The 15,315-nt window shown below is 39.0% G+C and overlaps 1 protein-coding gene across 1 annotated transcript in view; it reads right to left on the bottom strand.

The window, feature by feature from the left end:
- Nucleotides 1-5,617, bottom strand: part of LOC118400075 (forkhead box protein P1-B-like) — a 213,566-nt gene extending 207,949 nt beyond the window's left edge. The window contains 1 exon segment of the mRNA XM_035796499.2: nucleotides 5,280-5,617. The gene's annotated coding sequence lies outside the window, so the exon portion shown is untranslated.
- Between the last annotated feature and the right edge of the window lie 9,698 nt (nucleotides 5,618-15,315).

Here is a 15,315-nt window from a genome sequence, read left to right as displayed (position 1 = left end):
GCTTTAGGAAGAGTCTTGGTGGTTCCAAACTTCTTCCATTTAAGAATAATGGAGGCCACTGTGTTCTTGGGGACCTTCAATGCTGCAGACATTTTTTGGTACCCTTCCCCAGTTCTGTGAAGACACAATCTTGTCTCGGGGCTCTACGGACAATTCCTTCGACCTCGTGGCTTGGTTTTTGCTCTGACACGCACTGTCAACTGTGGTACTATATATAGACAGATGTGTGCCTTTCCAAATAATGTCCAATCAATTGAATTTAGCACAGGTGGACTCCAATCAAGTTGCAGAAACATTTCAAGGATGATCAATGGAAACAGAATGCACCCAAGCTCAATATCAAGTCTCATTGTAAAGGGTCTGAATACTTATGTAAATAAGTGATATATATATATATATATATATATATAATTCAAATAAGTGATATATATAATTCAATGGGGCAAAAAAGTATTTAGTCAGCCACCAATTGTGCAAGTCCTCCCACTTAAAAAGATGCTAGGCCTGTAATAAATATTTTCCACCATAATTTTCAAATAAATTAATTTTAAAAATCCTACAATGTGATTTTCTCTATTTCTTTTTCTCATTTTGTCTGTCATAGTTGAAATGTACCTATGATGAAAATTACAGGCCTCTCTCATCTTTAAGTGGGAGAACATGCACAATTGGTGGCTGACTAAATACGTTTTTTGCCCCACTGTGTGTGTGTGTGTGTGTATGTATATATATATATATTGTCATTATGGGGTATTGTGTGTGTGTGTGTATATCGATGCGTAAAAACATTATTTCATCCATTTTAAAACAAGGCTGTAACGTAACAATGTGTAAAGGGGTCTGAATACTTTCCAAATGCACTGTATATCGGCAGCGTAGCCTAGTGGTTAGAGCGTTGGACTAGTAACCGGAAGGTTGTGAGTTCAAACCCCCGAGCTGACAAGGTACAAATCTGTCGTTCTGCCCCTGAACAGGCAGTTAACCCACTGTTCCCAGGCAGTCATTGAAAATAAGAATATGTTCTTAACTGACTTGCCTGGTTAAATAAAGGTAAAATTTAAATTTAAAAAAATATCGACCTTGAAAAACACAGAGACGAAGGCCATAAGTATTGAGTCACTGAGGAGAGCAGAAAGAAGGGACCAAGGCCACCCCTCAACAGGGACACCAGGCATAGGAAAACCTTGGCCAACCTGTGTCTTATTCCCAGCCAAGAAGGTGCTGCTCAATACAGTGATTGCACTGCATGCATATGTGACGTGAAATGGTTGTGCATATCACGACATGTGACCACTTCAACCTACTTGTGAGACACACAGGCGAGTAGTATAGTGAAACAGAAAATTACTGAAATATCTAGATCAATACTCCACAACAGTTGATCATAGCAGGCATCCTTTGGTGTTTTCAAATGTCACATTCATAGAAAGTCTCACCACTAGGAACAGTGTTGTGTGGGATCCCTCCCTTTACCCTTGCGGATCCTGCCCGTGGAACCCTGGGTCAGGGAGAAACCCACTCATGGGTCTGACCCCATATATACACACATACATACATACATACATACATACATACATACATACATACATACATACATACATACATACATACATACATACATACATCACAAGAGATTGGAACCATGCCAATTGTGACCAGTTTATTTAAAAGAAAAAAACTTCTGCAATCCTTTTAATCTCCAAAATACATCTCACATCTCAGATGCCCTTGAGGTTTGACAAGTCAGCTCTATGGCAAAAAAAGAATGTGTGAGAAGAATGTATGGAAGATGTACATATTTGAATATGAGAGGTGTTGAGATTTGCACAAGCATTTGCTTTCTTTATGAGTAGATTGAGTGAAACATTACTTTCAGGCATAGTCACTACGCTCTACACTCCTACACACATGCAAAGTTTTCACATCTAATGCAAACCAACAGTACTACAGAGAGTGTAGTTTGCAGCCGTTGACACGTTGAAATGGCACAATTGTCTACTGCCCTTTCATTACGACTCTTCCATTCTAGTATATAAGTGAACTGATTTTACCTCCTTTCAATGGATTATTGATGATAAGGAGGTGAAACTAAAGTAATTAGGTCTCAGGTGGGCATCCACCATAACAACAGAACCTGTATGATGTACAGTATAACATGAAATATACATAAATACTCAATTGTAGACAAACAACTGGCAACAAAATAAGCACTAATGATTTCCCAAAAATCATTGCACTGGAAAAAAAAAAGGTGTGAAAATAATCACATCCATTAGAAAATTGTACCAAAGAAAATGTACTAACTTTTTATCATGCAACAATAATTATTTCATTATGTATAGTTAATTGATAGAAATTGCACACTTCCTTTCTTCCCCCTGTTGCCAGTGACATTATGTCACCCTCCCTTTTTTATGGACAGATGACAAAGGAAGACAGTGATTAATGGTTGAATTAGTTAATGGCCGTCCTGAGCGTGTGCAGTCTCCATGGAAACAGAGGAGCTGCTCGGATCTCACCTGAAGCCGTCCACTCCCTGACCAATGGCCTGGCAGCCTGGCATGGAGAGCACAGTGTGCCAGGGGCACGGCGCAGAGAGACAACAGCTGCCTGGGCACCCCACAGGGAGTGGGACAACACTAACCTTTACCCTGCAAATATTGTCCTGCTTTCCTTTGTTACCCATTCCATTAGAACAGAATAGCTCACGAATAAACACTGTAGGTATACTAGTCATACTTGTGCTGCTTACAATCCTACTATTCATTCCCTCATCCTTTCATGTCCATGTACCACCAATTTTTTATGTAAACTTGCATGAGTCACATGACAAACTCATGATGTGAATGTTCCAACAGTGAGGTGATGATATTTAAATACACAAGTTACATAGGGAAAGTTATCCAAAAGTGGTACCACTTCACATTACAATAACTCCGTATAAAACAATAATGACAGGGCAAATACCCTAATACCAGCCCTAATCTGGAAACTCTATGTAGTGTGAATGCTCATTCCCACCAAAATAACTGTTCTTATCTTTGAGCTGCTAGCGAGGGCACAGTCAGTTTACAGGCCTTCCGTACCCAGCACTGGGTATTTCAGCGTGTGTCCACAAAATACTGAGCAGTCAGATGAAAGAGCAAGCCCGCCCACTCTGGGATGGGAGTCCTCCTCAGACTGAATACATGAGTGACTGATTACTTTCTCACCAATTTAGCCTCAATTCTCATTATACACAGAGGACCCAAAACACAAGCCTGTGTATGTACTAAAAAGGCCAAACTGAAAATCAGGACTTTAAGAAAATAACACAGAAATACATTACAGATTGGACAGGAATTCAAGGAGGCTAAGTAATAAAACCGCATAGGACTACCCTGTCTTGATTTTAATACTTTTTTCAGACTGACATTTTTCAGTTGCAATAGAGGGCAGGGAAAGCACTGTAGTTTTATCTGACATAAAGCAGTCTGAGAGGACACTGTTAGTGTGTTCCTGTCAGACAGGAGAAGAAAGGCTGGGGCTCTCTGGACACTGGCTGTATACAACACCAGAGCTGGAAAGTATCAAAGAAAGTTCACCCTGTGCTTTTTAAACCTGGGTCAGCATTTGCGAAGGTCCATTTCTGCATAAGTGAGCACACAAACCCCAGTGCTTGTTCAAATAGTCTGCAGCTCTCTCTCAGGCAGCTCATGACAACAGCCCAGCAGCAGCATTGTTTGATCTTCAATGTTTTCCTTAATCTGGGTTGTCAAGGTTCGCTTGTTCAAGGCTGTTTACTTTACTTCTCCTACAAAAAGTGTTTTTTCCCCTCAGACAATGACTAATCCAAAGAGCAAGAAAGAGGGAGCTCTGCCAACGATAGATGTTAAAGCTGCGGTTGCCTTTTATTTTTTGATGGTTTTAGCTCCAATAGCGCACCAGCTGCAGGTTTGGTTTGTGCCCTTATTGTGAGGAAAATATAGATTAACTGCTTTGTGCTTTTTATGTTCCCTCCTATTTTAGGGAAACAATCATGGTCTATATATAGGAAATTATTAAAATATGATATACACCCTGTGTGCAAGTTACAGTGTGTTATTTTATTTGCAATAATGGTGATTTAATATAGTTCAAGATGTAAATAATAGAACAGAAAATAAAATAGAATAACTGAACACACTTGCCATTATAAAGTGCAACCAAAATATGTTTAAATTAATCTGTTAGTGCAACACTACCTTGTAAAAAACTTGAACGCTACTGTTTGATATGGTCTTTGCTGTACAGCACCACTACAATAACAAACGTGTCATTTATCAAAGGTCATTGCTCTACTTTCAACGTGGAATATATTCTTGCACAAAAATATGAATATAATCTACTACAACCCAATCAAAAAAAGTTATGTAAAACTTTCATCCTCCAACAGGTAAGCACTAACAACTCAAAGTGGGATGGTAATTGTAGCAAATAAGAAAAGTCTACAAAAGATGTCCCCTGTATATAGAGATGCTTAAAGTATAAAAAGAGTATTCAATACCATTGCAGTGCACTAGACCACAATAATGTTATTACACTGTAGGAGTGGTATTGTCTATGCAAGTGCTACAGTAACTATCAAATCGTGGTATACATTAGGTTATGTCAACGTACATAAATAACTGAACTATCAAACACGGTGCTTCCTACTGTAACCATAAGAAATTATAATGTGTCAAAATCTATGAAATTACGGAATTTGAATCGTCAGAGTCACAGCTATACAGTGAGTCTGGTCCGTCCTGCAGTTTGTGGAAGGTAGCACGTGGGGAAAAGTCCCTGAACCCTGATTTTGGTCCAAAGAAATCACGGCACTCAAACTTCCTCTCTACATTCAAAAAGCTCATGTTGAGTTAAAGTGTAAACACTTAGTTGACCAAGAGCATGGTTTCACAAAGTATAACTTGCACTTCTTACATACTCTTGAGATTGTTAAACATAAAATTCACCCGGGGTAACAAACATGAGAAAATAAAGAGAGCAACTACCGACCAAACTTCTAGAAAAGTAGAAGATGCGGTATCTCGTCTTCGAATACTATCATTGGGCATTTCAAAAGGTATACGCTGCTTACAGCGATACAACAAGACATCGAGCAGTATTTCAGCTCTCGTGTAATATTATTGGTGTTGTTTATTTCGCCATAGAAACAATACAAAAAAAAACAGTCGCAAACAAAGACAAACTCCATGTGAGCGAGCTGAAATAGTAGAGGCAATGAGTAACGAGAGAACATTATAATATGATCAACTTACCGGAATCGACAATGGTAGGTGGACGCAGTAGACAATTCTGTGCTAAAGATAATGAACTGTACACGCGATCTTGTGTACCAAGAAAGCATGCAACAACCACACTGTAAATACTAACAATATTACTCCGCTTGGGGGGACTAACTTTAACTACGAGAAGATATCTCTGCTGCATTCACGGAGAGCGCCGTTACAGGGAGAATAATCTAGAGTTTCACAACACCTTCTGTCTCAAATACGAGAGCGAGCTCCTTCTAATGTTAATACAATTTAATGCGCTATAAAAGAAAACGGAATCGCGGATTTGGATGTTGTTATTTTCTGATGTTCCGAGTCCGTGACGTCATATCCACCTGCTGGGTAAACAATATTCATTGCAGATCTTCACAGAATTTGAACAGAACTGAAGTCACATTCGTTGCCAGTTACACAGAAACCAAGTCCAATGATGCAATTTTGCTGGGAGATTATGGATTATCTTTAGCAGAAAGGGTCGACACCAGCGGATTGTCATAAAGTAAAAATGTCTAGTTGTAAACTATCTCATTACAATTGAGGCAGAAAAAGATTTATTTTCTTTTTTTCTGCGCTTTGTCCAATGAAAGGAGGGAGATCGAGGGGTGAAAGTTCGACAGAGGGACAAACTTGAAAGAATGCAAGCAAACGTTCAAGTGTCCTATGTCTCGGCCTCAACTTTGTTGGAAACTATTTTGTAGTGGCAGACGTCTTCCCCTATATTATAAAGTGCATTATTAGTTACTTCCTCTAAATAACTGGTATAAGCCTATGAAAACGGAATTTTCCCTGTTCCAGCCCTCTTTACTGTCACTGAAGGTGTTCAGACATTATGTCAGTAATTAAAAGTCTGTCATTTGCCCCCTACAGAAAATAATTATCACAGGTCGGTCCAATAGTCCAGTTAACACTCGTTGAAAAGCAACATTAATTTAACCTCAAGAGAAAATATTTGAAGTCTCTGTGTCCTTGATCAAGGTCTGAAAAGCACTGTTCATTTCATTACAAATGGCAGTAAATTTATCATGGCTGCATCTAAAATGCCCAGCATGGCTGATGGGTTTTCTTGGAAAGTCTGTTTCTTTGGTATAGAGCGCCACCCTCTGACAGCAGTTGAAGCCAGTACCATCTCATTGTTCCTATGATAAAACAGTAAACACTTTGATTATTAATGGAAGTGATAATTACTTTAATAATCAAATGTGTAAATTGTAACAGTCACACAATTACGCCATCACATATAAATTATGAAACATTTAGACATGCCTTCAACCTGTACAGCTCTCTGCAGCTGAAAATGAAAAGGCCTACATTAAGCCTAAAGTCAAATGATAGTTGAATAATCCTGAAAAAACACAAAGCCATAGAGTAAAGAGAACTGATGACATATTAGAGGCTCATTGTTAGCACAGTTGAAGACATCCAGTGATGGTGGATGGTGGGGGCCACTGTTCCATATTCTCCTCGTAAAGAAGTTGAGGAGAAACAAGAAGCCCCAAGGCGTGGGAGAGAGACATCAATCACGGTATGGCCCTTAGCTTGACCAGACCACGGTGTTGTGTTTAATGGTCCTCTGCTCTGCTCTCACACAGCCACAGAAACATGCAGGTGTGGGATTTGTGTTAAGTCCAGGTGAAGTCCAAACCACGCAGTCAGTCACACGGTGTTAAATTAGATAGAAAATGTTGTCAATACAATAAAACGTGCAGCAGATCCAGTCAATGCAGAAAACAAACAACATTAGTTGCAACAAATGTACAGTACTTTACACCCAAAAAGCAAACAAAAGGAATACAGAGAAGCATATCTATGGATACTATCACAACTGGCTGAAGGACTGGACCAAGGTGCAACATGGTAAGCGTACATTTTCACTTTATTGAAAATGCCACCGACAAAAACAAAGAACAAAACCGTGACGCTTTGGGCTATGTGTCCTGAACAAAGTCAACTTCCCACAAAACAGGTGGGGAAAAGGGTACCTAAGTATGGTTCTCAATCAGAGACAACAATAGACAGCTGCCTCTGATTGAGAACCACACCCAGCCAAACACATAGAAATAGAAAATCATAGAACATAGACTGCCCACCCAAATCACACCCTGACAAAACCAAAATAGAGACATAAAACGCTCTACGGTTAGGGCGTGACAGATACCCCTAAACACCGGGGAATAGGAAATGATCTACATTAACTATTCCAACATAGGACATTAAAAATAAAATGACATCACTTGAAGTAAATATTTTGCACTGAAAATAAACATGTATTGTTCCTGAAAACAAAACCTGCCTGATCAATCAGACAATGTTTGTAATGAAATTAATCAAGTTTTTAAATTGATTATAAGATGCACTCTCCTGGAACAGGAATTATGTATAAATATAGTTATTTATTTTGCATAGTTTTCCACACTTTGAGCATGTCCACAGTTTGATGTACATTATAGGACTGTAATGCATACATTTATAGTAACAATGACACCCCTCTCTCTTTGCAACATCAAAGCAGTAATCACACAATACACACAAAAAATATAATTCTCTAGGCAAACTACTAATTGGTGAAAATCAATTAAAAATGTTTATCCATAATAAAGACAATACAACACACGATTACAAAGTCAGCCAGCCAATAGTCGGCTAAATGTATCTGTATATTGGGCATATTAAGCTCAACGTTGTCTAACACACAAGTGTCTTGTCTGAATTGTTTTGACATATTGTTGGTTTGATGTTACCAATGTGCTGTGGATTAGGCCTTGACTTGATAGAGTGCTGCTTCAAAACAAATGAATTGAGGATTACTATCAGTTATGTAACACCCTCTCCAAATGCACTCATGCACACAACAAAGTAATTAGCTTTCTGTTAATTAGGTAATTAAGCAAATGAAAAGAATCTACTCTCGATTTCCAAAGGGTTGGCTTTCATATGTTCTCCCCTGCTGCTGAGGGCATTAAGAGCAACAGAGGAACACTAGATGACTACCATTCTACATGGAATGAAAGGAAACCACTTCTGGACAGGGTTCACAGATAATGACTTCTGAGGACATTTCACCCATCTGTGTCTACTCTATTTGTCAGCAAGGGACACAAAGCCTGGAAATAGACATGCATCTACATTTCACGACAAGCATCCTATGGGGATAATATTAATGTGTTACTTGTTCTTTACTGCTATGGTTGATCAAACAATTGATTGATGTGGGTAGACAAAAGAAAATGACATTATTTTGCAAAAAGTAAGCTCTGTTGTTGTAGTGTGCTTTTCTGTTTATCTCAGAAGTGATAATACCTTGTGGATTATCAGTAGAACTAATAGTGACTTACAGCAAAAATGCCAGAAAAGAGTCATGACAAAAAGTTACCAGTAGGTGGAGATAATGGGACCAAGACCAAAGCATCAGAACTAGGGTTTCAAAGATACCAGTCAAAGTTACAAGAACATTCTGTAATTTTGATCATTAACAGGTAATTTATGGAAATCTATGGTAACTTTGGTAATTTGATACTTGAATAACCTGAAAAAAATATATTAATGTATAGTATTCATTTTTTACATCTGTGTCCATATTGTCCATGAGTTTCTTCTAGTACAATGGTTCCCAAACGTTTTATACTTCCGTACCCCTTCAAACATTCAACCTCTAGCTGCATACCCCCCTCTAGAACCAAGGTCAGCACACTTTCTAATGTTGTTTTTTGCCATCATTGTAAGCCTGCCACACACACACACTGTACGATACATTTATTAAACATGAGAATGAGTGTGAGTTGTCATCACAACTTGGCTCGTGGGAAGTGACAAAGAGCTCTTATAGGACCAGGGCACAAATCATTTTGCTCTTTATTTAGCCATCTTACATATAAAACTTTATTTGTTCATCGAAAACTGTGAATAACTCACCACAGGTTAATGAGCAGGGTGTGCTTGAAAGGATGCACATAACTCTGCAATGTTGAATTATATTGGAGAGAGCCTGTCTTAAATAATTTTCCACACAGTCTGGGCCTGTATTTAGTTTTCATGCTTGTGAGGGCCGAGAATCCACTCTCACATAGGTACGTGGTTTCAAAGGGCATCAGTGTCTTAACAGTGCGATTTGCCAAGGCAGGATACTGAGCGCAGCCCAATCCAGAAATCTGGCAGTGGCTTCTGATGAAATTCAATTTTCACATTACCACTTGTTGCAATTTCGATGAGACCCTCTTGTTCAGATATCGGTAAGTGGACTGGAGGCAGAGCATGAAAGGGATAACGAATCCAGTTGTTTGTGCCATCCATTATGGGAAAGTACATGCGCAATTGCGCACCCAACTCACTCAGGTGCTTCGCTATATCACATTTGACATTGTCCGTAAACTTGAGTTTATTTGCAAACAAAAAAATCCCACAATGATGGAAAGACCTGTGTGTTGTCCTTGATAATGCAGACATAGAAGCGCTCCAACTTCTTAATCATAGCCTCAATTTTGTCCGGCACAATGAATATAGTTAGTTGTGGAGAGTCCCTGTAATCTTAGATTCAGATCATTCAGGTGAGAAAAAACATCACCCAGATCGGCCAGTCATGTGAGAAACTCGTCATCATGCAAGCGGTCAGACAAGTGAAAATTATGGTCAGTAAAGAAAACGTTACGCTCGTCTCTCAATTTTTTAAAAATGTGTCAATACTTTGCCTCTTGATAACCAGCGCACTTCTGTATGTCGTAAAAGCGTTACATGGTCGCTGCCCATATCATTGCATAGTGCAGAAAATACAGGAGAGTTCAGGGGCCTTGCTTTAACAAAGTTAACCATTTTCACTGTAGAGTCCAAAACGTCTTTCAAGCTGTCCGACATTCCTTTGGCAGCAAGAGCCTCTGGGTGGATACTGCAGTGTACCCAAGTGGTGTCGAAAGCAACTGCTTGCATGCACGTTACCACTCCACTATGTCTCCCTGTAATGGCTTTTGCGCCATGTCACAAAGCTGTCCAGTACTTAAAAAATATCCTCTCCTGTTGTCCTGGTTTCCAATGGTTTGCAGAAGAGGATGTCTTCCTTAATTGACCCCCCATAATCGTAACGGACATATACTAGGAGCTGTGCCAGGCCCGCCTTGTCTGTTGACTCATCGAGCTGTAAAGCATAGAATTCACTGGCTTGTATACGAAGCATTAATTGTTTCAAAACATTTCCTGCCATGTCACTGATGCGTTGTGATACAGTGTTGTTTGATGAAGGCATTGTCTGTATAGTTTTTTGGGCCTTTTCCCCCAGCATTGTCCAGGCCATATCCTCGGCAGCATGACGAATGAAGTCCTCCACCATAGCATGGGGCTTGCCTGCCCTAGCCACTCAGTATCTCACCATATAAGAAGCTTCTCGGCCCTTCTTATTAATGTTATCGGTTGCTGTTATACATGTCTTACTACTCGAAAGTCATCCTAATTCTCAGTCAAAAAACTCCTGTGGCTTATTTTTCAAAATTACATTTTTAGTCTCTAAATGTCTGCGCACGAGTGAAGGTTTCATCGATTTGTGAGATAGTACTTTTGCACATATAACACACTGTGGCTGAGGAAAGGCACTACTCCCAATATAAATTAACGACCAAATCAATACAGTTCTCATCATATTTGCGCCTCTTTCGATGATCCAACGTCCATGTCTCTTCTAATACTATCACTGAGCATTTCAAAATGCAAGACATCGAGCAGTATTTCAGCTCTCATGTAATATTATTGGTGTTGTTTACTTGTTTATTTCGCCATAGAAACAATAAAAAAAAACTGTCCCAAACAAAGACAATCTCCATGTGAACGAGCTGGAATCGACAATGGTAGGTGGACGCAGTAGACAATTCTGTGCTAAAGATAATGAACTGTACACGCGATCTTGTGTACCAAGAAAGCATGCAACAACCACACTGTAAATACTAACAATATTACTCCGCTTGGGGGGACTAACTTTAATTACTTCAAGAAGATATCTCTGCTGCGTTCACGGAGAGCGCCGTTACAGGGAGAATAATCTAGAGTTTCACAACACCTTCTGTCTCAGATACGAGAGCGAGCTCCTTCTAATGTTAATACAATTTAATGCGCTATAAAAGAAAACGGAATCGCGGATTTGGATGTTGTTATTTTCTGATGTTCCGAGTCCGTGACGTCATATCCACCTGCTGGGTAAACAATATTCATTGCAGATCTTCACAGAATTTGAACAGAACTGAAGTCACATTCGTTGCCAGTTACACAGAAACCAAGTTCAATAATGCAATTTTGCTGGGAGATTATGGATTATCTTTAGCAGAAAGGGTCGACACCAGCAGATTGTCATAAAGTAAAAATGTCTAGTTGTAAACTATCTCATTACAATTGAGGCAGAAAAAGCTTTCTTTTCTTTTTTTCTGCGCTTTGTCCAATGAAAGGAGGGAGATCGAGGGGTGAAAGTTCGACAGAGGGACAAACTTGAAAGAATGCAAGCAAACGTTCAAGTGTCCTATGTCTCGGCCTCAACTTTGTTGGAAACTATTTTGTAGTGGCAGACGTCTTCCCCTATATTATAAAGTGCATTATTAGTTACTTCCTCTAAATAACTGGTATAAGCCTATGAAAACGGACTTTTCCCTGTTCCAGCCCTCTTTACTGTCACTGAAGGTGTTCAGACATTATGACAGTAATTAAAAGTCTGTCATTTGCCCCCTACAGAAAATAATTATCACAGGTTGGTCCAATAGTCCAGTTAACACTCTTTGAAAAGCAACATTAATTTAACCTCAAGAGAAAATATTTGAAGTCTCTGTGTCCTTGATCAAGGTCTGAAAAGCACTGTTCATTTCATTACAAATGGCAGTAAATTTATCATGGCTGCATCTAAAATGCCCAGCATGGCTGATGGGTTTTCTTGGAAAGTCTGTTTCTTTGGTATAGAGCGCCACCCTCTGACAGCAGTTGAAGCCAGTACCATCTCATTGTTCCTATGATAAAACAGTAAACACTTTGATTATTAATGAAAGTGATAATTACTTTAATAATCAAATGTGTAAATTGTAACAGTCACACAATTACACCATCACATATAAATTATGAAACATTTAGACATGCCTTCAACCTGTACAGCTCTCTGCAGCTGAAAATGAAAAGGCCTACATTAAGCCTAAAGTCAAATGATAGTTGAATAATCCTGAAAAAACACAAAGCCATAGAGTAAAGAGAACTGATGACATATTAGAGGCTCATTGTTAGCACAGTTGAAGACATCCAGTGATGGTGGATGGTGGGGGCCACTGTTCCATATTCTCCTCGTAAAGAAGTTGAGGAGAAACAAGAAGCCCCAAGGCGTGGGAGAGAGACATCAATCACGGTATGGCCCTTAGCTTGACCAGACCACGGTGTTGTGTTTAATGGTCCTCTGCTCTGCTCTCACACAGCCACAGAAACATGCAGGTGTGGGATTTGTGTTTAGTCCAGGTGAAGTCCAAACCACGCAGTCAGTCACACGGTGTTAAATTAGATAGAAAATGTTGTCAATTCAATAAAACGTGCAGCAGATCCAGTCAATGCAGAAAACAAACAACAAAAGACAATATTAGTTGTAACAAATGTACAGTAATTTACACCCAAAACACAAACAAAAGGAATACAGAGAAGAATATCTATGGATACCCCTAAACACCGGGGAATAGGAAATGATCTACATTAACTATTCCAACATAGGACATTAAAAATAAAATGACATCACTTGAAATAAATATTTTGCTCTGGAAATAAACATGTATTGTTCCTGAAAACAAAACCTGCCTGATCAATCAGACAATGTTTGTAATGAAATTAATCAAGTTTTTAAAGTGATTATAAGATGCACTCTCCTGGAACAAGAATTATGTATATATGTATATTTATTTTGCATAGTTTTCCACACTTTGAGCATGTCCACAGTTTGATGTACATTATAGGACTGTAATGCATACATTTATAGTAACAATGGCACCCCTCTCTCTTTGCGACATCAAAGCAGTAATCACACAATACACACAAAAAATATAATTCTCTAGGCAAACTACTAATTGGTGAAAATCAATTAAAAATGTTTATCCATAATAAAGACAATACAACACACGATTACAAAGTCAGCCAGCCAATAGTCGGCTAAATGTATCTGTATATTGGGCATATTAAGCTCAACGTTGTCTAACACACAAGTGTCTTGTCTGAATTGTTTTGACATATTGTTGGTTTGATGTTACCAATGTGCTGTGGATTAGGCCTTGACTTGATAGAGTGCTGCTTCAAAACAAATGAATTGAGGATTACTATCAGTTATGTAACACCCTCTCCAAATGCACTCATGCACACAACAAAGTAATTAGCTTTCTGTTAATTAGGTAATTAAGTAAATGAAAAGAATCTACTCTCGATTTCCAAAGGGTTGGCTTTCATATGTTCTCCCCTGCTGCTGAGGGCATTAAGAGCAACAGAGGAACACTAGATGACTACCATTCTACATGGAATGAAAGGAAGCCACTTCTGGACAGGGTTCACAGATAATGACTTCTGAGGACATTTCACCCATCTGTGTCTACTCTATTTGTCAGCAAGGGACACAAAGCCTGGAAATAGACATGCATCTACATTTCACGACAAGCATCCTATGGGGATAATATTAATGTGTTACTTGTTCTTTACTGCTATGGTTGATCAAACAATTGATTGATGTGGGTAGACAAAAGAAAATGACATTATTTTGCAAAAAGTAAGCTCTGTTGTTGTAGTGTGCTTTTCTGTTTATCTCAGAAGTGATAATACCTTGTGGATTATCAGTAGAACTAATAGTGACTTACAGCAAAAATGCCAGAAAAGAGTCATGACAAAAAGTTACCAGTAGGTGGAGATAATGGGACCAAGACCAAAGAATTAGGGTTTCAAGGATACCAGTCAAAGTTACAAGAACATTCTGTAATGTTGATCATTAACAGGTAATTTATGGAAATCTATGGTAACTTTGGTAATTTGATACTTGAATAACCTGAAAAATATATATATTAATGTATAGTATTCATTTTTTTATATCTGTGTCCATATTGTCCATGAGTTTCTTCTAGTTCTAGTTCTTCTTTTCACAGAACCACTTGTTGCACTTTCGATGAGGCTCTCTTGTTCAGATATCGGTAAGTGGACTGGAGGCAGGGCATGAAAGGGATAACGAATCTAGTTGTTTATGTCATCCATTTCTGGAAAAACCTGCGTAATTGCGCACCCAACTCACTCAGGTGCTTCGCTATATCACATTTAACATTGTCCGTAAACTTGAGTTTATTTGCACACAAAAAAAATCATACAATAATGGAAAGACCTCTGTGTTGTCCTTGATAATGCAGACAGAAAAGAGCTCAATTCTGTCCCGCACAATGAATATAGTTGTGGAGAGTCACTGTAATCTTAGATTCAGATCATTCAGGTGAGAAAAAACATCACCCAGATCGGCCAGTCGTGTGAGAAACTCATCAGCACGCAAGCGGTCAGACAAGCGAAAATTATGTTAAGTAAAGAAACCTTTAAGCTCGTCTCTCAATTTTTTTTAAACGTGTCATTACTTTGCCCCTTGATAACCAGCGCACTTCTTTCTGTATGTTGTAAAAGCGTGACATGGTCGCTGCCCATATCATTGCATAGTGCAGCAAATACAGGAGAGTTCAGTGGCCTTGCTTTAACAAAGTTAACCATTTTCACTGTAGAGTCCAAAACGTCTTTCAAGCTGTACAGCATAACTTTGGCAGCAAGAGCCTCTCGGTGGATGCTGCAGTGTACCTAAGTGGCGTCAGGAGCAACTGCTAGAGTGCGTTACCACTCCACTATGTCTTCCTGTCATGGCTTTTGCGCCATGTCACAAATCTGTCCAGTACTTTAAAAAGATCCTCTCCGGTTGTCCTGGTTTCCAATGGTTTGCAGAAGAGGATGTCTTCCTTAATTGACCTCCCATAAACGTTACGGACATATACCAGGAGCTGTGACAGGCCCGCCACGTCTTTTGACT

The sequence above is a fragment of the Oncorhynchus keta genome, chromosome 21, assembly GCF_023373465.1.
Source record: "Oncorhynchus keta strain PuntledgeMale-10-30-2019 chromosome 21, Oket_V2, whole genome shotgun sequence".
Classification (NCBI taxonomy): Eukaryota; Metazoa; Chordata; class Actinopteri; order Salmoniformes; family Salmonidae; genus Oncorhynchus; species Oncorhynchus keta.
The sequence above is the reverse complement of the archived record's forward strand: the minus strand, read 5'-3'. Positions and strand labels throughout refer to the sequence as shown.